Below are 22,284 nucleotides of genomic sequence, written 5' to 3' on the forward strand. Positions count from 1 at the left end.
AGGTTTCGTTGACCTGAAGATCGTCGAGTGGTACGATTAGATCATGATTAGCAAGGCATTTTCGGAGGTTAGACACATGGAAAGTCGGGTGGACGTTACTGAGTTCCTCCGGTAGTTCGAGTCTATAGGCGACTTTTCCGATCCTTTCCAGAATCTTAAAAGGTCCAACATATCGAGGCGCTAGTTTCCCTTTCTTGCCGAATCTGACTACACCCTTCCAAGGGGATACCTTTAGGAGTACGTAGTCGCCAACGTCAAATTCAAGGGGCTTGCGTCTTCTATTGGCATAACTTTTCTGTCTGTTCTGAGCTTTCACCAAGTTGTCTCGAATCTGGTGGATTTTGTCAGTCGTTTCTTGTAGAATCTCGGGACCGGTTAGTTGCGAATGACCGATCTCGTGCCACACAATAGGCGATCGACATCTCCTTCCATATAAGGCTTCGAAGGGTGCCATTTGAATGCTGGCATGATAGCTGTTATTGTACGAGAATTCGACTAGTGGCAGGTGTTTGTTACAACTGCCACCAAAATCTATGACACACGCTCGGAGCATGTCTTCAAGAGTACAGATCGTTCTTTCAGTCTGTCCGTCGGTTTGTGGATGGAATGCAGTACTCAGATTAAGCGACGTACCAAGAGCTGCCTGAAATGTTTCCCACAACCGAGAAGTAAACCGAGCATCACGGCCAGAGATAATGTCGCGAGGCGTACCATGATTACAAATGATCTCGTCGGTGTAGATTTGGGTTAGTCGTTCCACCTTGTAGTCTTCTCGTATTGGCAAAAAGTGGGCTGATTTGGTTAGACGATCAACTATAACCCAAATACTGTCGTGACCTGATGGCGTGGGCGGGAGTTTCGTTATGAAATCCATAGCTATACTCTCCCACTTCCATATAGGTATCGGCGGTTGTTCGAGTAAGCCAGAAGGTCTTTGATGTTCACCCTTGACTCTTGCGCAAGTTAAGCAACTTCCAACGTAGAGAGCGATATCCCGTTTCATGCCCGGCCACCAGTACTTATAACGCAGGTCCTGGTACATCTTGTCAGCACCGGGATGAATGGAGTATCGGGATTTGTGGGCTTCATTCATGATAATCTTTCGCAAATCGGTCCGTTTAGGGATCCAAATTCGGTCCAGATAGTGGAATATCCCATCAGCTTTGCTTACTAACTGAGCTCCATCGTGATAGATCCTTTCTCTCTTCAATGTACGCTCATTAAAGCAAGCATGTTGAGCTTCGCGAATAAGGGCTTCGAGGTTATGCTGGGCTTGAAAGTTTCGGATGCTGAGCACGTAACTCTTTCTGCTGAGCGCGTCGGCAACAACATTTGCCTTGCCTGGGTGATAACGAATCTCACAATCGTAATCGTTGAGGAGCTCTACCCATCGGCGTTGACGCATATTAAGTTCCCTTTGATTGAAGATATGTTGTAAACTCCTGTGATCAGTGTAGATTGTACACCTGGTGCCATACAGGTAGTGTCGCCAAATCTTTAATGCAAAGACAACTGCGCCTAGCTCGAGGTCATGGGTTGTATAGTTCTTCTCGTGGATTTTGAGCTGTCGAGATGCATAAGCTATAACCTTGTCTCGCTGCATAAGAACGCAACCAAGACCGAGGTTGGAAGCATCACAGTAGACAATGAAATCGTCGCTTCCGTCGGGCAGCGTAAGAATCGGAGCGTTGCACAGCATATGCTTGAGGGTTTGAAAGGCAGACTCTTGTGCGGTTCCCCACACAAAAGGCTTATCTTTATGAGTAAGAGTGGTAAGTGGCACAGCGATTTTGGAGAATCATTCAATAAATCGTCGGTAATAGCCCGCTAGTCCGAGAAAAGAACGAACTTCAGACAGGTTCTTAGGCGTAATCCAACTTTTGACGGCTTCAATCTTCGCGGGATCGACGTGTATTCCCTGACTATTCATGATGTGACCCAGAAACTGAACTTCCTCTAACCAGAATTCACACTTGGAGAACTTGGCGTAGAGTTGGTTCCCCTGAAGTAACTCGAGAACCAAACGTAGATGCTGTGCGTGTTCGGCTTTCGATTTGGAATAGATCAAGACATCGTCAATGAACACGATGACGAAACGGTCTAAGAAAGGCTTACACACGCGATTCATCAGATCCATAAAAACCGCGGGTGCGTTAGTTAAACCAAAAGGCATAACAACGAACTCATAGTGGCCATAACGGGTTCGAAAAGCGGTTTTGAGGATGTCTTCCTCTTGAATCCGCAATTGATGATAGCCTGAACGTAGATCGATCTTCGAGAAACACTTGGCACCTTGCAGCTGATCAAATAAGTCGTCGATTCGAGGCAGAGGGTATCGATTCTTAATGGTTAGCTTATTCAATTCCCTATAATCGATGCACATCCGGAACAACCCGTCCTTCTTTTTGACGAAAAGGACTGGCGCGCCCTAAGGAGAGGTGCTTGGGCGAATAAAGCCTTTTTCGAGCAATTCCTGGAGTTGGTTCGAGAGTTCCCGCATTTCGGATGGAGCGAGTTGATACGGAGCTTTGGCAACGGGGTTAGCTCCAGGAATGAGGTCAATACGAAAGTCGATATCACGACTTGGCGGTAGTCCGGGGAGATCGTCAGGGAACACCTGAGGAAACTCACGGACCACTGGAACATCTTTGACTTCAACTTTCTTTTTCTTTTCCTTCTCCGCTACTACAATGTTGGCCAAGAAAGCTCGGTATTCCTTGCGGAGATACTTGCTGGCTTGAATACACGACATAAGCTTGAGACCTTTCGACGCTGTTTCACCGTATACGCATAGAAGATCACCATTTGCGAGTGAGAATCGAATCATCTTTTCAAAGCACACAACTTCAGCATGGTTTTCGCGAAGAAAGTCCATGCCTACTATGACGTCGAAACTTCCGAGTTGCATCGGAATAAGGTCGATTGGAAAGATGTGATTGTTGAGCTCGAGGGTACAATCACGAAGAACAGAGTTAACTGCGATAGTTCTTCCAGTAGCGACTTCGACTTCGAATGACGAGGACATATAAGAGCGCTTACGACTAAGGAGCTTCTCGAATTCAAACGACACAAAGCAGTTATCGGCTCCAGTATCAAACAAACATGATGCATAAATACCATTCACAAGGAACGTACCATTAACCACGTTGTTATCCGCCTGAGCCTGACGGGCATTGATGTTGAAGGTTCGAGAATGGGCTGCTTGCTGCTGTTGTTGAGGCTGCTGTTGTTGCTGCTAGGGCTGCTGGGGTTCTTGCTTAACTACCCTGTTCGGGCACCTGTTTGCAAAGTGGTTAGGGTCACCACATGCAAAGCAGACTCGAGCATTGACTGCAGGTGCTTGAGCTGCTTGTTGGCCTTGAGGGACGGGGAGTAGAGCTTGATTGACAGTAGCTTGAACCGGGGCTTGACGGGGACCAATGCAACAGTTCGCAGTGAAATGACCGTATAGGTTGCAGTGAGCGCAAAAACGATAGGCTAGACCCACTGGGTGATGATACGAGCATGTCGGGCAGAGCGGGTGAGGGCCTGTGTATGCACGCTTCGCTGGCGGTGCATTGATCACTGGAGCTGAGCGGTGGTGCTGTTGCTGCTGAGCTGGTACAGCTTGTAGAGGAGTAGCAATTGTTGCGGCAGCACAGCTCTTGTTGCTGGAGCTGTTATTGTTGTGCTTCTTCTTTCTTCTTGATGACTTGGAGGATTGAGCAGATGAGTCGGTGGTTGCTGTGGTGGCTTGGTGCAGAGACTTGGTTTGCTTATCCCAAAAACCAGACTTCACTCGCTTGTCATTGATATCAGCGGCGAGTAGGTAAGTCTCTTCAATCGTTGCTGGCTTGGCGGCGTGAACGAAGTCGGCTACACAGTCGGGCAGGGCTCGAATGTACTTCTTGATGGTTTGATCTGGGGTCTTGACCTGATCGGGACATATGATGCTATGCTGCTTAAAGCGAGCAGTGAGAGCAGCGTTGTCTCCATCCTTCTGCTTGATGGTCCAAAACTCGTACTCCAGCTTTTGGCGCTCATGAGGAGGGCAGAATTCGTCGATCATAATTGCCTTCAACTCCTCCCATGTTAGCTCGTAAGCTGCATCATTTCCGCGCTTGTTTCGTTCGGCCGTCCACCAGTCTAGAGCACGGGACTGGAAGACGCCTGTAGCATTGAGTGTGCGGAGATTCTCAGGACAGCCGCTTTGGCGCAGAGTGACTTCAACCGAGTCAAACCAGTGAAACATGGTGGTAGGGCCATCCTCGCCAGTGAACTCTTTGGGTCCGCATGCTTTGAACTGCTTGAAGCTGAAAGCAGCCTTGCTAGCATCTTTGGGTGCATCTGTTCGCGATTCTTCAGACGACTTGCTGGCGTTTTCATAAACGTTACTCACAGCCTTTGCTACGCTTTTGGCGATGATAGCGGTGAGTCGCTTATCTCTCTTTTCCTGACGGGTCAGGTGGTGTCGGGATCCAGACGACGACATGGTCTGCAATAGACATCATCACAGGACTCAACACAACGAAGTCGTACCTCACACGTCTAGACTACTAAAGCTTAGGAAAACGTCGGAACACATATCACATAAACACATGGGCACATAAGCACAGTTACATGTAAGCACAGAAGCACGTAAGCACGTAGGCACGTAGGCACGTAAAGCACAGAGTCACATAAACACAGAAGCACATAAGCACCTAGGTATTTAATCACAGATGTAATCAGAATACAGAAACCTATCATTCAAAGCTCGCGTGTCGTTCGTATATAGTGATCGCGTATAGTATATCGAACAGTACCACGTAATCGTATAGCTTAGTGAGTATAGTATAGCGTATATCGTAGCATGGTGTCGTCTAGAATTGCAGCGACTTGTTAGCGTGTTGAGATAGATTAGCAAATGCGAGTCGTGTGTGTTGATAAAAATGGCAGCAAAATCGAATAATATCCAAAATATAAACACGTATACAGATAAAGCACACAGAAACACATAAAATCAATGAGTCATCAGAGTACACGGCTGCGGTTCTCAGAATCAAAACGCATAAAATCGAGAGGTAGATTGTCTGCGGCTACTAGACATCGACTACCCAAAGCAATCCGACTATTCACAGTGGACTTGTCGTCACGTTCGACTTTAAGGGTCGTGTTTCTGCCTCGATTCTTGGGCATTCAACACGCATTCCTTAGGTCATACTTGTGAGTTCAGGTCGTTGGAGTCCGTCGAATGCCTTGGTGAGATGAAATAATATTCGGAACTATTTGCCAAGGTTAGGGTTTCACCCCTGTCTTAGCAGTTTCTTCCTTGTTTTAAGAAAATCTAAGGAGAATTTTCATCAAAATGGGGATTTCACTCCTGATTTGGTATAATTCTCCTCGCATGTTATTGAAAATATCAGGATAAGCATGAGTAAATGGATAAAATCATCATAAGTCAGGCAATTCAGTCGGGAGTTTGCGGTTTTCACGCCTATTCGGGTGCAGTGATAGTGAAGAATTGCAGAATAAGGCAGATAAACTTGGTCTGTTGGTTCCTAACTATAGTATAGGTTTCTAAGACAGCGACCCGGACTAGGTCGTGTTTAGCCTAATTCCCTATAGTTATGGCTCTGATACCAATCTGTCACACCCCAACCGATGGCGGAATCATCGGGGCATGGCACTGAGCGAAACAGATTGTCCAGAGGTTTCCACAACAACTATTAATACAAATTCAGTTTAAAGTGATACGTCCCATACCGTATCCCGAATAAATAACAAGTTATTACAGATAACATCCAAACAATTTAATCCTGTTCCGACAACTCAGATTCAAATTAGACATAAATATAAAATATTGTTCAATGCCCCTAAAGACCCAGACTGACAAGATCTACAGACAACTATGCACTAGCAGCTTGTTCTTGACAGACAACTATTTGTTGGGGGCCTCTAGAGACTTATCCTAACTTCACTTCCCTAGCAAGCAAATACCTTAATTACCTGTCACATACGTTAAAATAAAGTCAATACATAAAATGTAAAGGTGAGCATACAAGTTTGATAATAGCATAATAGAGTTCGAATAGTTTACGCATAACCAGCACGTACACATAGGGAAATGATGCATGTTAATTATCGACATGGACCTATCGATACCAACGACTGCGGGTTGACTGTCCGAGACAGTTCGCAATACATGATTACCGTAATCCATGCAAGTAATTGTCCTTAACAACCCCCGTGTGAACGGGTGCTGAGTCCAAACTATAGTACTACGTTGCTAAGGCAGGTAGACAACATTCCACGTGTAAACATAACAACAAGCATACATTTAGTCACGTAATACATGCAATCAGTTAGCGTTCAAATAGTTTGAATAGTGTGTTCGATTGTGATTTTGATAGGTAACGTATGTAACACCCAAAAGTGCTAAAGCAAAAAGGGTTCGAGTATACTCACAGTGATTGGTTATGGATTGAAGGGAGCACTGAGAGTAGGGTTAGCCTGAATAGTTCGATAGCACAACAATGAGTAACGCGGAGTACAAGCAAGTGTAAATGGATCGAATAGTCTGGTCGATCGAACAGCAGGTTCAATCGAACGGGCTGTTCGATCGGCTTGAAAGTCCGTTTGAACAGTCCTGTTCAATCGGCCGGTAGGCTCGATCGGCTGGCCCATTCGAGTGGATTGTTTCTTTCTCTGATGTGTTTGTGTATGATGGTTTGAACTTTTGAAGTTTTCGTTGTAGTATTTGAGAACACTGAAGTGTTCTTACCTTTCAGGTCGATCGATCGAACGGCCTGTTCGATCGGCCGACTTAACCGATCGGTTAGGAACTTCAGAAGTAGTTCTCAGCAGGATGTCACTCGATCGAACAACCTGTTCGATCGGCTGGCATTCCGTACTACGAACGAGTTGCAAAATCGATTAAGTGTTGAAGCATAGTATCTCATGATCCGAAGATTAATGTTTACCAATCGAGTGGCATATTCGATCGAACATCACTTCATCAATAGCATACTTCATGAAGTTTGAAAAGTGTGGGACCATGTGCTAGCCGATCGGCTGGCCGGGTCGATCGGCTGGTATGTTCGATCGGCTGGGCTGTTCGTTCGAACAGCCTAGCCGTTCGGCCAGTAATTCTGACCTGGTCGGCCTTTCGTCTAACACTTGGCTGTTTGATTATTTGTCATGCTTTTATGGTATTTTGATAGCGAGTTAAACCGTAGAACGTGGGTTCTTACTTGTTTCACCGGTTCGGACAGGAATCACCCAAGTCCGGCTGGTGAACTGTTCGGAACGGTAGTTTGACGTTTAACCCGAAATCGGTGAACCTTGTAGATAGAATCCGAATCTTGAACCTCCTAACTGTTAGAGTGATTAGTTAGCCGGTTCGAGCTCCGTTTCTATCGGTTTTAAGGTTTTGATTGTGAATTGTTGAAGAAAAGTTGGAAATCCTTCCATGAAAATGTTAAGATTCTTGCAAATCCTAGTTGTTTATGTGGAAATCGGTCAGATCTAAGCTATTCACGGTTGAATGAGGCCAAAGTATGATGTTCTTCAAGAACACCATGATGACATCACCTAAGAACACTTAGATCTTGGTGATTTCACAGTTAGATATCAAGTTTTGAAAGATAGAAAGGTGTAGAATCATGTAATGATAAAAAAACGTACAAGAGTTAGAGTGAAAACTTACCGGAGTTGAGAGAAATCTGAGAAAAGGTGAAGAACAAGGCTGGTTCGGTCAGAGCTTTCCAAAAATAGAAAGGGTGAAAATGACAGGGCTATTTATAGGCCTCCCAAAGAGGAAAGTGTCAACCGATCGGCCAGGATCTCCGATCGAATGGCCTGCTCGATCGGCCAGGAAAGTGCTAGCCGATCGGCTGGCCTGTTCGATCAGGATGCTTCTTGTTCGATCAGTAACCCCTTTTAGAATGTTTCGCGACGGTTTTCGATATTTCGATTTCGATAGACGATGATACGAACACGATAGAGTTCCTAGTCAAATTACTTTCAGTCCCAACTACTATATCTAACATACAATCATCTATAAGTCACGTTTCGATGTCGGTTTCGATTGAGTTTGATTGCTTTTCGAGTTTCGATTGATTCAATTGAATACCACACAAAACGTAAAGTAATCATGCACAAGTAACACATAAGGCACACACACACGTAAGTATTTCCACACCAGTTTCGCATAGTTCGAGCCTCGAGTTCGATTGATTGATTTGATTAACTTAATTATTGATTGATTAACTTTATCGCATTGTTACTTCCTATTATTCACAGTCGTAAATCGGTCGCATTGATTAAACATTCGATCAATTCATTTAGACAACACTTACTCCACATAATACAAATAAAGCACAAAATCGACTAATTACAGTCAAAGAAGTCAAAGTTGACTTGGACTTTGACTTTGACTTTGACATTCGAAAACACGGGGTGTTACACCGAGGTCGTCTAAGGACACAAGAGCTTTTAATACCGGTTTATCCTCAACGTCTAATCAAAAAGTTAGAAAAAGGTTCTTAAACTAGAAAAATAAAACTAACTAAAATGCTGAAAAGTAAAATAAAAGTAAAAACAGATAGAAAAGATGAATCACTTGGATCCGACTCGTGTGTAGTGTAATCTTTGATTATTTCCATACTTTTGCACTTGTTTAAGAGATTATCTTAGTTATTGTAATAGGCCCCTCTTTTGAAGGTGACGTTACCCTCAACCTAGTAGTTTGAGTCAACAAGGATACAATCCTAAAGGATCGGATTATTGAAAGATAATTAATTAAGTTATTATTGCATAATGTGGTAGGCCCCTCTTTTGAAGGTGACGTTACCCTCGGCTAAGTAGTCTGAGTCAGCAGGGATACAGTCCTAAGTAGCCGGGTTAAAGTTTTAATAGTAGTTTAACTTATGAGGGGGTCAAAGAGTTTGGACCCCCGCCATCCAATACCATTGGGTATTGAAGGAGGTCCTACTAAATTTGACCCAGATCCTTTGCAGGATCTATACACTGAACAATGGCAAGACTCTTACTAAACCGTTCCCTTAACCCCCGACCAGGTAGCCAACATACCTCATATAGACCGTGGAGATATGTGTGACAACTCGAAATCTAGAACCTTTCGTTGTAACTTGCTTGTACGTTATGTGACTAGTTAAAATGATAACGTGAACTTTTATGTGCTTTGTTTTGTGTGCATTGTATGTATATATGTATGTGTGTTATATGTGAACCGAGAACCCGACACGAAACAACAAAGAACCCGACTCGAGACCAAGAGGTCTCGAGTGACTAGTAATCGGTTTTGGGCCTTGGGCCGAGAACCTTTGGCCGGTTGGGCCATTTGGGCCGTAACCCCCACTCGAAACCCACTAAGGGTGCACACTCTTGGAACTTGACTATATATACCACACCTTAGTTATTTGTTACCATTTGTTGAACATTAGAACACACACACACTTCCATCTTCTCTCCCACTAGAACTCTAGCACACAAACACACCTCCAAGACTCTCGGATCTAATCGGTTAGCACAAGAACTCTCGGGCTTGGAACTTCGGATCGGCACACACACACACATCACCAACCGGTTAGTATTTCTTGTTGGTTATTGTTGAATGCTTAGTGTTAAAATGTTCATATTATGTTTGTATGATGAGATTATGTGACAATATGTTAAGTTGTTGAGTTATACATAATGTTTTGAAAAAGAAATCGGTTCATGAATGTTTCTTGTTATGAGTTGAACTATACATATTTGATGTTGAAAATGGGTTCATGGTATGACAAGAAGGGTGAATGATGATATTGGTTGCACTTGGATTAGATCCGAAAAGTTTGGGTGTTTATACTATGAAAATCGGCTAATGAATATGTTTGTCAAGTAGGATGCATGCTAGAAAAATTATATCTTGATAGTTGTTCATGATTTTGGGTGAATAAGTGGTTAATATGTCATGAACTTGTTGAATATATGTTTGAATATGTGAAGAACACTTTGAATGATAGTTAAGAATGTGAAAACCCTTGTGATTTTGATCCATCTTTGACTAGTAACCTGATTAGGAAATATGTTAGTGGAATTCTATTGGTTATTTCCGGATTTAGGGCCTGATTACATTGTACTATTTGGCTGACTACATCTGCATCAACACGTGAACTTGATAATGACAGCATACCGACTCGCAATCACCCAGTTGCGACTCGCAACCACAGCGTGATGACTCGAGACCACGCGGTTGCGACTCGCAACCATAACAGGACAAGCCGAGACCGCAGGTTACGAGTCCGGTTGCGACTCGAGACCTTAGCATGATGAACCGAGACTACGGTTGCGACACCGGTTGCGACTCGCAACCATCCATGACCAACACACAGCATGACTCGAGACCATGCTTGCGAGTCCGGTTGCGACTCGAGACCACACCTTGGGCCTAAGTTAGTGGGCCGAATCTATGGATTTCTGTGTTACTGTTAACGTGTTATTTGGGCCTGTTATCACGAGCCCAACTGTTTGGGCCTCACACTTAGACTGTGGATTTTGTTTGAATGTTAACTGTGAACTGTTACTGCTAAACGTGCTTGCCAAACGTGTTGAACACTTGTGCACTACTTGGTTCGAATCTGATTATACGTGATATCCGTGATTAGGACGTAACTGACTACTTGCGACTTGACTGATCTTTCTGTGATTAACTGCCGAGCAAACCGAGGTGAGTTCACACCCTTTACAAAGCATGGGATTCCCTGGGTTGGGAACGGGGTTAAGGAACGTGGGTTCCTCGTCTACCTTGGGTAGGACGTCAGTGGTTCAGGAATGTGATTCCTCGTCCGGATGGACGGATAAACGTACTAGACTAAAACTCTATCACGAAGTCCCTCCTTTTTGTATCGACTAATCGCCGGGCCAATGGCGAGCGGGTCATTAGTTAGATAGCGCTATTTAGGTCTGACAAGCCTCACACCGTGCCGCAGAGGACGGGCGTGAACTAATGGATCTGGGGCACGTCAATGATGATAGACATTGATGTTTTCAGGGCACATAAACATGACTACAGTCAGCAATCGATACGGTAACGAGTCTAGTATACACATGGGGTAGCCCCCACGGCTGGAGAGCCAGATGATGTACATGGGGTAGCCCCCACGGCCGAAATGCCTGATAACTACATGGGGTAGCCCCCACGGCCGGAGTGCCGGAGTAACTGGGAACGAACTGGTCACGTTTTTAAAACTATGGGGTAACCCCCACGGCAGGATGCCAGATAAAGTAAACTGTTTTCGAAACAACTAAAACGAACGCCCACCCGTGAACTCACTCAACTAGTTGTTGACTCGTTACTACATGCTTTGCAGGACCATAGGTACTCAACTGGAGCTTGCATGGAGGAGGATCGTTGTGGGACAGGGATTGCTACAAGACTATGTTATAACTTTAAACTTATGCTTCCGCTTGCAACTTAAACTTATTTGTTTTGGAACACCAATCGTATTGGTTAAACTTTTATAATTACTTACATGCTTGTTCAGTATGATTGGTGGCTGGATCCTGGTCAGTCACGCCTCCAAGCGGTAGTACTCCGCAGGTGGGATTTTGGGGGTGTGACAGATTGGTATCAGAGCCATTGGTTATAGTGAACTTGGTTTTAATAAAGGAGAAACGTTTTTGTTAAAACCAGACTATAACCGGTTTAGTGCTCAACGGTCCACAACGACACTTCGCTCCTCATGCAAGGCTCGATGTTCTAGGTAATATGATGTATGTATATTGCCTACTTGTTAGTTGCGTAGTACGTTGCTCATGGTATGCTTGACTAGTATAACTACTGTTGTTTGAACACGTGCGTGCTTACTCTGTCCTACTATCGTGCTTTCGCGAACTTCCCTCACACGTATTACTCTTGTTATGAAGAACCATGTCTGGACGCGTTAACATGACACAAGCCCAGTTGACGGCTTTGATCAACGAGCGAATTGACGCAGCGCTCGCAGCTGCACGCGCAGGAGGTATATCCTGCAGTCCGAAATTGTTCTAGGATCGTTTGGATCCTACTCTCGTGAACCAACCTTTGTGTTAAACTCTGTCTTTTCTTTCACCTACCTTAGGTCAGTATGCTCAGGCACCGGTGTGCACTTTTAAGACCTTTATGGACTGTCGACCCACGACTTTTAGCGGCACTGAAGGAGCAGTAGGTCTCCTACACTGGTTTGAGAAACTGGAGTCTGTGTTCGAAATGTGCGAATGCCCTGAAGCGCGCAGGGTGAAGTATGCTACTGGTACTCTCGAGGGTTTGGCTCTCACGTGGTGGAATGCTCAAGTGCAGATGTTAGGGTTGGTTGCTGCCAACGCCACCCCATGGGAAAACTTTCAAGGAAATGATCAGGGAGGAATACTGCAGTCGTGACGACATTCACAAACTGGAAGATGAGTTCTACAATCTTAAGATGACGGGGTCAGAAATTGAGGCATACACTAAGAGATCGCATGAGCTTGCTTTGTTGTGTCCTACTATGGTGGATCCTCCCTACAAGCGAATTGAACTCTATCTCAAGGGCTTGGTGCCAGAGATCCAAAGTCATGTGACTTCAGCGAGGTTGACTACTATCCAGCAGGTTGTACAGTTGGCTCACCGTCTCACTGACCAAGCGGTGGAGCAGAACAAGTTACCGAAGCGTATAGGTGCTGCAACTACTTCTGGTACTTCTAGTGGGGATAAACGGAAATGGGATGGAACTTCAAGCAGGGGTTCAACTTCAGTGCAAACTCAGTCTCAGCAGAGAAAGACGGACGATCACAAGAGCCCCAGTCAGCAGTCGTCTGGTGGTCAAAGTCATGGTGGATACAAGGGGAATCACCCCAAGTGCAATCGCTGCAGCCTACACCACAGTGGGCCATGCACCAGGGGCAACTGTCATCGATGCAACAAGCCTGGTCATGTTGCAAAGGATTGCAGAAGCGCATACCCCGTCAACCAGAATCGTCAGCAACCTCAGCAGAACCAGCGACAGCAGCAGGGTAACAACAAAGGGTGCTTTCAGTGTGGAGCTGAAGGCCACTTCAAGAAGGATTGTCCCCAACTGAACCAGAACAACAACAATCAGGGGAATGGTAACAATGGGAACAACAACAACAATGGTGCTAGGGGACGTGTGTTCGTGATTGGTCAAGGTGAAGCAAGGAATGATCCCAACGTGGTGACGGGTAAGTTCCTTCTCGACGACTTTTATGTTACAGTCTTATTTGATTCGGGTGCCGATACTAGCTATGTGTCACTAGGAGTTAGTAAGATGCTTAAGCGTATTCCTACACCCCTGAGCGACAAGCACACCGTAGAGCTAGCTAATGGTAAGAGTTTGGAAGCCTCTCACGTAGTCAAGGGTTGCCAGCTTATTCTCGCTAACCAGACCTTCTCTATCGATCTTATTCCTATTGTCTTGGGTAGTTTCGACGTTGTCATTGGGATGGATTGGTTATCCCAACACCGAGCAGAGATTCTTTGTAACGAGAAGATCGTTCGTATTCCTGGTTTAGGTGGTGAACCTCTCATGATTCGTGGCGACAAGAGAAGTGCTGTTGAGAACATCATCTCTCTTCTTAAGGCCCAGAAATGCTTACGAAAGGGCCACACTGCGATTTTGGCTTTAGTTACTGACACCACAGAAAAGGAGAAGAAGCTAGAAGATTATCCAGTTGTACGCGATTATCCTGAGGTATTCCCTGAGGAATTACCTGGTCTTCCGCCCCATCGCCAAGTCGAGTTTCAGATTGATCTAGCTCCTGGAGCCGCGCCTGTAGCCCGTGCACCTTATCGTTTAGCGCCATCAGAATTGGAAGAACTCTCCACGCAACTACAAGAACTCTTGGATAAGGGTTTTATTCGTCCTAGCTCATCGCCTTGGGGAGCTCCAGTACTTTTTGTGAAGAAGAAGGATGGTACCTTCAGAATGTGTATCGACTATCGCGAACTCAACAAGGTGATTGTGAAGAATCGTTATCCTCTACCGCGTATTGACGACTTGTTCGACCAGTTGCAGGGGTCGAGCTACTATTCAAAGATCGATCTGAGATCGGGATATCACCAGCTGAGAGTTCGGGAAGAGGATGTCTCTAAGACGGCTTTTAGGACTCGATATGGGCACTATGAGTTTTTGGTCATGCCGTTTGGGCTGACGAACGCACCGGCAGTTTTTATGGATTTGATGAATCGAGTGTGCAAACCGTACCTGGACAAGTTTGTTATAGTCTTCATCGACGACATCCTGATCTATTCTAAGAGTAAAGAAGAGCACGAACAGCATCTACGACTTATTTTGGAACTCCTTCGGAAGGAACAGCTTTACGCAAAATTCTCGAAATGCGACTTCTGGCTTCGTGAAGTCCATTTCCTAGGGCATGTGGTGAACAAGGATGGGATTCACGTTGATCCATCCAAAGTGGAATCTATTAAGAACTGGCCTGCGCCTCGCACACCAAAGGAAATTCGCCAATTTTTGGGATTGGCAGGTTACTACAGGAGATTCATTAAGGATTTTTCTAAGATCGCGCAGCCTCTCACTTTGTTAACGCAGAAAGGCGTTGTTTATAGTTGGGGAAATGCACAAGAGTTAGCTTTTCAACATCTAAAGGATAGACTTTGTAGTGCACCTATCCTTTCACTGCCAGAGGGCACAGATGATTTTGTGGTTTACTGTGATGCATCAATTCAAGGTCTTGGTTGTGTATTGATGCAACGAGATAAAGTCATAGCTTACGCCTCACGACAACTCAAAGTTCACGAGAAGAACTACACGACACATGATTTAGAGCTGGGAGCTGTTGTTTTCGCACTTAAACTATGGCGGCATTACCTGTACGGAACCAAGTGCGCCATCTACACCGACCACAGAAGTTTAGAACACATATTCAAGCAGAAGGAACTGAATATGCGGCAGCGACGATGGGTCGAGCTGCTGAATGACTACGAGTGCTCTATCAGGTATCACCCGGGCAAGGCCAATGTGGTGGCGGACGCCCTCAGTCGAAAGGACACTACGCCTAAGCGTGTAAGAGCTCTACAACTCACGATCCATTCTAGTCTACCTTCGCAGATACGAGCTGCTCAGATAGAAGCACTGAAACCAGAAAATGTTAGAGCAGAAGCTCTACGCGGGTCAAGGCAACGCTTAGAACAGAAGGAAGACGGTGCTTATTATGTAACAGGACGCATTTGGGTCCCACTCTATGGCGATTTACGAGAACTTGTGATGGATGAAGCGCACAAATCTCGCTACTCGGTACACCCTGGTTCGGACAAGATGTACCACGATATTAAAACTACGTATTGGTGGCCTAGCATGAAGGCCCACATAGCAACTTATGTCAGCAAGTGTTTGACTTGTGCGCGAGTCAAGACGGAATATCAGAAACCCTCAGGCCTACTTCAGCAACCAGAGATACCACAATGGAAATGGGAGCAAATTTCCATGGATTTCGTTACTGGCTTACCTAGATCACAGCGCGGGAACGATACTATTTGGGTGATCGTGGATCGACTCACTAAATCCGCACACTTTTTGGCAATCAAGGAGACGGATAAGTTCTCCACTCTAGCGGAGATATACCTCAAGGAAGTTGTTTCGAGGCACGGGGTGCCCACTTCTATCATCTCTGATCGAGATGCACGTTTTACTTCGGAACTGTGGCAGGCAATGCACAAGTCTTTTGGCTCACGTTTAGATATGAGCACAGCATATCACCCACAGACGGACGGGCAGTCCGAACGCACTATCCAGACCTTAGAAGACATGCTTCGCGCTTGTGTAATCGACTTTGGCAACAGCTGGGAAAGACATCTGCCACTCGTGGAATTTTCGTATAATAACAGCTACCACACCAGCATTAAAGCTGCTCCGTTTGAGGCATTGTACGGACGTAAATGCCGGTCACCCCTCTGTTGGGCAGAGGTGGGGGATAGTCAGATCACTGGTCCAAAACATGTGGTAGACACTACTGAGCGGATTGCTCAAAAACGACAACGCATGGCGGCCGCTCGTGACCGTCAGAAGGCATACGCCGATAAGGGCAGGAAACCACTCGAGCTCCAGGTTGGGGAGCGGGTATTACTCAAAGTTTCACCCTGGAAGGGTGTGGTTCGTTTTGGTAAACGCGGCAAACTCAACCCACGGTACGTTGGACCTTTCGAAATCCTTGAGAAAATAGGCAAGGTGGCTTACAGACTGAAATTACCAGCAGAACTCGGTGCAGTTCACAACGTTTTCCATGTGTCGAATCTGAAGAAGTGTCTGTCAGATGAGACGCACGTAGTTCCTCTGAAGGAACTCACGATCGACGAACAGTTGAAATTCGTCGAAGAACCTGTCGAGATCACGGACCGGGATGTTAAGGTCCTCAAGAGCACTAGAATACCTCTCGTTCGAGTTCGTTGGAACTCACGTCGCGGTCCAGAGTTCACCTGGGAGCGCGAAGATCGGATGAAACAAAAGTATCCCCAACTGTTTGAGAACAGTACAAACGCTACTGAGGCTGAAGCTACGGAATTTCGGGACGAAATTCCAGATCAACGGGGGGTGGATGTGACACCCCAGGATAACCAGGAAAACCATGCAACTTAACTAGCTTCCTCAGTGAGTGCCATCAAATTTCGGGACGAAATTTCTTTCAACTTGGGGATGATGTGACAACTCGAAATCTAGAACCTTTCGTTGTAACTTGCTTGTACGTTATGTGACTAGTTAAAATGATAACGTGAACTTTTATGTGCTTTGTTTTGTGTGCATTGTATGTATATATGTATGTGTGTTATATGTGAACCGAGAACCCGACACGAAACAACAAAGAACCCGACTCGAGACCAAGAGGTCTCGAGTGACTAGTAATCGGTTTTGGGCCTTGGGCCGAGAACCTTTGGCCGGTTGGGCCATTTGGGCCGTAACCCCCACTCGAAACCCACTAAGGGTGCACACTCTTGGAACTTGACTATATATACCACACCTTAGTTATTTGTTACCATTTGTTGAACATTAGAACACACACACACTTCCATCTTCTCTCCCACTAGAACTCTAGCACACAAACACACCTCCAAGACTCTCGGATCTAATCGGTTAGCACAAGAACTCTCGGGCTTGGAACTTCGGATCGGCACACACACACACATCACCAACCGGTTAGTATTTCTTGTTGGTTATTGTTGAATGCTTAGTGTTAAAATGTTCATATTATGTTTGTATGATGAGATTATGTGACAATATGTTAAGTTGTTGAGTTATACATAATGTTTTGAAAAAGAAATCGGTTCATGAATGTTTCTTGTTATGAGTTGAACTATACATATTTGATGTTGAAAATGGGTTCATGGTATGACAAGAAGGGTGAATGATGATATTGGTTGCACTTGGATTAGATCCGAAAAGTTTGGGTGTTTATACTATGAAAATCGGCTAATGAATATGTTTGTCAAGTAGGATGCATGCTAGAAAAATTATATCTTGATAGTTGTTCATGATTTTGGGTGAATAAGTGGTTAATATGTCATGAACTTGTTGAATATATGTTTGAATATGTGAAGAACACTTTGAATGATAGTTAAGAATGTGAAAACCCTTGTGATTTTGATCCATCTTTGACTAGTAACCTGATTAGGAAATATGTTAGTGGAATTCTATTGGTTATTTCCGGATTTAGGGCCTGATTACATTGTACTATTTGGCTGACTACATCTGCATCAACACGTGAACTTGATAATGACAGCATACCGACTCGCAATCACCCAGTTGCGACTCGCAACCACAGCGTGATGACTCGAGACCACGCGGTTGCGACTCGCAACCATAACAGGACAAGCCGAGACCGCAGGTTACGAGTCCGGTTGCGACTCGAGACCTTAGCATGATGAACCGAGACTACGGTTGCGACACCGGTTGCGACTCGCAACCATCCATGACCAACACACAGCATGACTCGAGACCATGCTTGCGAGTCCGGTTGCGACTCGAGACCACACCTTGGGCCTAAGTTAGTGGGCCGAATCTATGGATTTCTGTGTTACTGTTAACGTGTTATTTGGGCCTGTTATCACGAGCCCAACTGTTTGGGCCTCACACTTAGACTGTGGATTTTGTTTGAATGTTAACTGTGAACTGTTACTGCTAAACGTGCTTGCCAAACGTGTTGAACACTTGTGCACTACTTGGTTCGAATCTGATTATACGTGATATCCGTGATTAGGACGTAACTGACTACTTGCGACTTGACTGATCTTTCTGTGATTAACTGCCGAGCAAACCGAGGTGAGTTCACACCCTTTACAAAGCATGGGATTCCCTGGGTTGGGAACGGGGTTAAGGAACGTGGGTTCCTCGTCTACCTTGGGTAGGACGTCAGTGGTTCAGGAATGTGATTCCTCGTCCGGATGGACGGATAAACGTACTAGACTAAAACTCTATCACGAAGTCCCTCCTTTTTGTATCGACTAATCGCCGGGCCAATGGCGAGCGGGTCATTAGTTAGATAGCGCTATTTAGGTCTGACAAGCCTCACACCGTGCCGCAGAGGACGGGCGTGAACTAATGGATCTGGGGCACGTCAATGATGATAGACATTGATGTTTTCAGGGCACATAAACATGACTACAGTCAGCAATCGATACGGTAACGAGTCTAGTATACACATGGGGTAGCCCCCACGGCTGGAGAGCCAGATGATGTACATGGGGTAGCCCCCACGGCCGAAATGCCTGATAACTACATGGGGTAGCCCCCACGGCCGGAGTGCCGGAGTAACTGGGAACGAACTGGTCACGTTTTTAAAACTATGGGGTAACCCCCACGGCAGGATGCCAGATAAAGTAAACTGTTTTCGAAACAACTAAAACGAACGCCCACCCGTGAACTCACTCAACTAGTTGTTGACTCGTTACTACATGCTTTGCAGGACCATAGGTACTCAACTGGAGCTTGCATGGAGGAGGATCGTTGTGGGACAGGGATTGCTACAAGACTATGTTATAACTTTAAACTTATGCTTCCGCTTGCAACTTAAACTTATTTGTTTTGGAACACCAATCGTATTGGTTAAACTTTTATAATTACTTACATGCTTGTTCAGTATGATTGGTGGCTGGATCCTGGTCAGTCACGCCTCCAAGCGGTAGTACTCCGCAGGTGGGATTTTGGGGGTGTGACAATATGAATGGTGAAAATCTTTTATTTTATATAGACAGTAAAATAATGCCAAGACACCACGGACAAACGATAAGGAAGAGTCACCTTCAACATAAGAAACTAGTTATTAAACTCATTAATACATAACCAATTAAAAAGTGCGAAAAGATTAAAAATAAAAAGTATTACACTAAACACTTGTCTTCACAAAGTGATGTAAGAGACTTAGGCGAACATGGCCTTTGATTGTCAAGAACTCTTACGATGAATCTTGGATCCCGAGACGACTCACACACTCTATGATGGACAATGGATGATGGTGGTGGATGATGGTGTTGTGATGGTGGTGGGTGGTGGGTGAAATGTGAGAGAGGTGGTGTGCCAAGGGATGAGTTGCAAGAGCTCCAAGGACTCCTATTTATAGGCTGAACAGAAGCTCGGGCACGGCCCCATGTCCATTGGGCACGGCCCCGTGTCCAACTGTCCATTGGGCACAGCCCCGTGTCCATCCTCCTCTATTTCTTCATTAAATGCAGTTTGTCTGCATTAGTTGACCACGCCCCCGTGTCCGCTGAGCACGACCCTGTGTGCAGAAGCATATATGTACTATCAAGATTTTCCTGGATTCCGTGAATCTTATAGTTGACTACGGCCCCGTGTCCGTTGAGCACGGCCCCGTGGTGGGCGATGGAAGCTTCTACAACTTTGTCTTTTCTGCTGACACTTGGGCACGCCCTCGTGCTCACTGAGCACGGGGCGTGTTCAGCCTTCTGTTCTCTTGTTTTACTTGGGAAGATGCTGTCGGGAGGTCGGGCATGCCACGTTTGTTCCTTTTCTTGTATTAATGTTAGATTTAGCTGCCTTTTTGCTTCTTTTGTTTATTTGAGTTCATTTAATCCTGAAAATACAAAAGGAAGACAAAAACACACTTTTTCCAACATTAGTACTAAAAAAGAGTTAGTTTTATGCCACAATTGATGTAATTTATATGTTGCATTTTGTGCACATCAACTAACGATTTATGAGACTCTCAAGTCCCTTCATTCATGATTATTTCAATGCATAATCTTAACCCGTTTGGTTGTCGAGTGAAAGCCATCACTTCAATGACAAGCCAAACTACTTCTAACCTTTATATTGACCCGTTTGACTGTCGAGTGAACTTTGCCACTTCGATGACACATCAAACGCGTAAATTATACTACGACACCATTTGTACACTAATCCCAAACATTTATGCATAATGTAACGGGACTCAAGTTGCGTACCTTTCAAGCACCCCTTTCAAGCGCGCGTCACCACCGGCTTGTCCACTTGACGCTCCGGTTTCTTTTCCTATAGAGTTCAATCACAACCCGTTTAAAACTCTTTTGTTTACATAATACGCATAATTTGCCATAATTATTCAAACACGCGTTTTAGCTCAAATTTCCAGTTTTTAATCCTCTTTTAGGCATTTTCACAAACACCTTAAGGGGATAATTCTTTACAATTTATAATGAAGTTCAACACTTGTTATTTAGCCAAGATAAATATCAACTTAGGCTAATTCACATCAATTTTCATATTATTCAAATCTAAACTTGTTTCATAGAACTCAATTTATACTAAGATAACATCATAATCCTAATGTTCATCATACTTCTACAAACCCACCTATCACCTTCAATGGTGATTATGGATTTCACAAGAATTAGGCAAAATTTCAACAAGTAATTGACTAGGGTTTATCCCTAAACACTATTTCATTCCAAACAACTAACATGCAACATCAAATCCTGAATTCCATGAATTCACTCAGAAATTTGGATGAAGATTTTGCATAGAAATTACATACCTTATGATCCCTTTTTAGAGGAGATCACAATTTCGTGCTTGAAAATCGATTTGGAACTGATTTGAAGCCCCAATTTGATCAATTTGGCATAAGTTAGGGTTTGGTGGGTTGGTTGAAATTGGAGAAGAAAGTGAAGTGAAACTTCCAGATTCAATTGACGTCACGTTCACATCTTCCAATGACGATAGTGTCCAAAATGATGTTGTAAAAAGTGTTGTTGAAAATGTGCTAAAAACGGATAGTGACACTACTGAGGAAGATGGATGTTTCTTGGATAAATACATTCCGAAACAAAAGTCCAAGAACAACTTAAATGAAGAATCAAATCTTGTCATGTACAAGATGTTGGGTTCGGATAAGTTGTTTTCGGATTCTGAGTTTCCAACACCTTTGTGTGTGTTTGGTGTGTGTTATTTTGTTTTTAATTAAATTAAGTTTCAAGTTCTACACATAAGCCCCTCAACTTTCATTTAGTTTATAATTTAGGCTTTTTAATTCATTCATGTGTTACTACAAGACTCCTAACTAACTGAGTTATTTATTTCCTAGTTAGCTTATTCTCGTTTATTCAATACTTTATATTTCTTATTATAAAGTTTTATAAATTTCGGGGTGTTACAACAATTAGTAACATGACCACAGTCATGGAACTGTGGAACAATAAAATGACTAATACTGAATGAGTATATTGATAGATATAAACATTGTAATCGGCCTCCCTCAATACTTTAAAGTTATAAAAGTTGTTTTGATTAAATTGAGATGCAATCGCCAGTATTTTTTGCAGATAAAATATTTTTAAAACGCATTTCAGGTAATTTAATGTGAAACTAATAGAAGCTAGCTGGAGAGCACTGAATGCTTAAAGAAGTGTATTGTGTTAGCTTTAGGAAAGACATGTATGTTTAAAAGACCAAAAGAGAACAAATAAGAAGAAAATAACGTAGAATGCAAGTAGTTTTAAACAACACACAAGAATAAAGCTCCTAAACTATAGACTAGGAAAAATCATTCCTACTTTTCCTAATTCCCTTACGAAAGGACGAATGCAAGAACACAAGGCTTCCAAAAAAAGAAATATAAACAACGCTTTCTAATTATGGAAAGTATGAAAAGCAGGGCGTTACAACGCGGAGCTTGTTCAGTAGCGACTTTGCTGCTTCTTTCTCATGAATAATTTGATTGTGTGCCTTTTCCAATTCTCCTTGCTTTTCTCGGATAACATTTCACAACTTTATGATTTCTTGTCCCTTTCCTTCTTCAAGATCAACATATAAGTAACATAAAACATTTAGAAATAACTTTTTT

This window comes from Helianthus annuus, chromosome 14 (assembly GCF_002127325.2).
Source record: "Helianthus annuus cultivar XRQ/B chromosome 14, HanXRQr2.0-SUNRISE, whole genome shotgun sequence".
Lineage (NCBI taxonomy): Eukaryota > Viridiplantae > Streptophyta > Magnoliopsida > Asterales > Asteraceae > Helianthus > Helianthus annuus.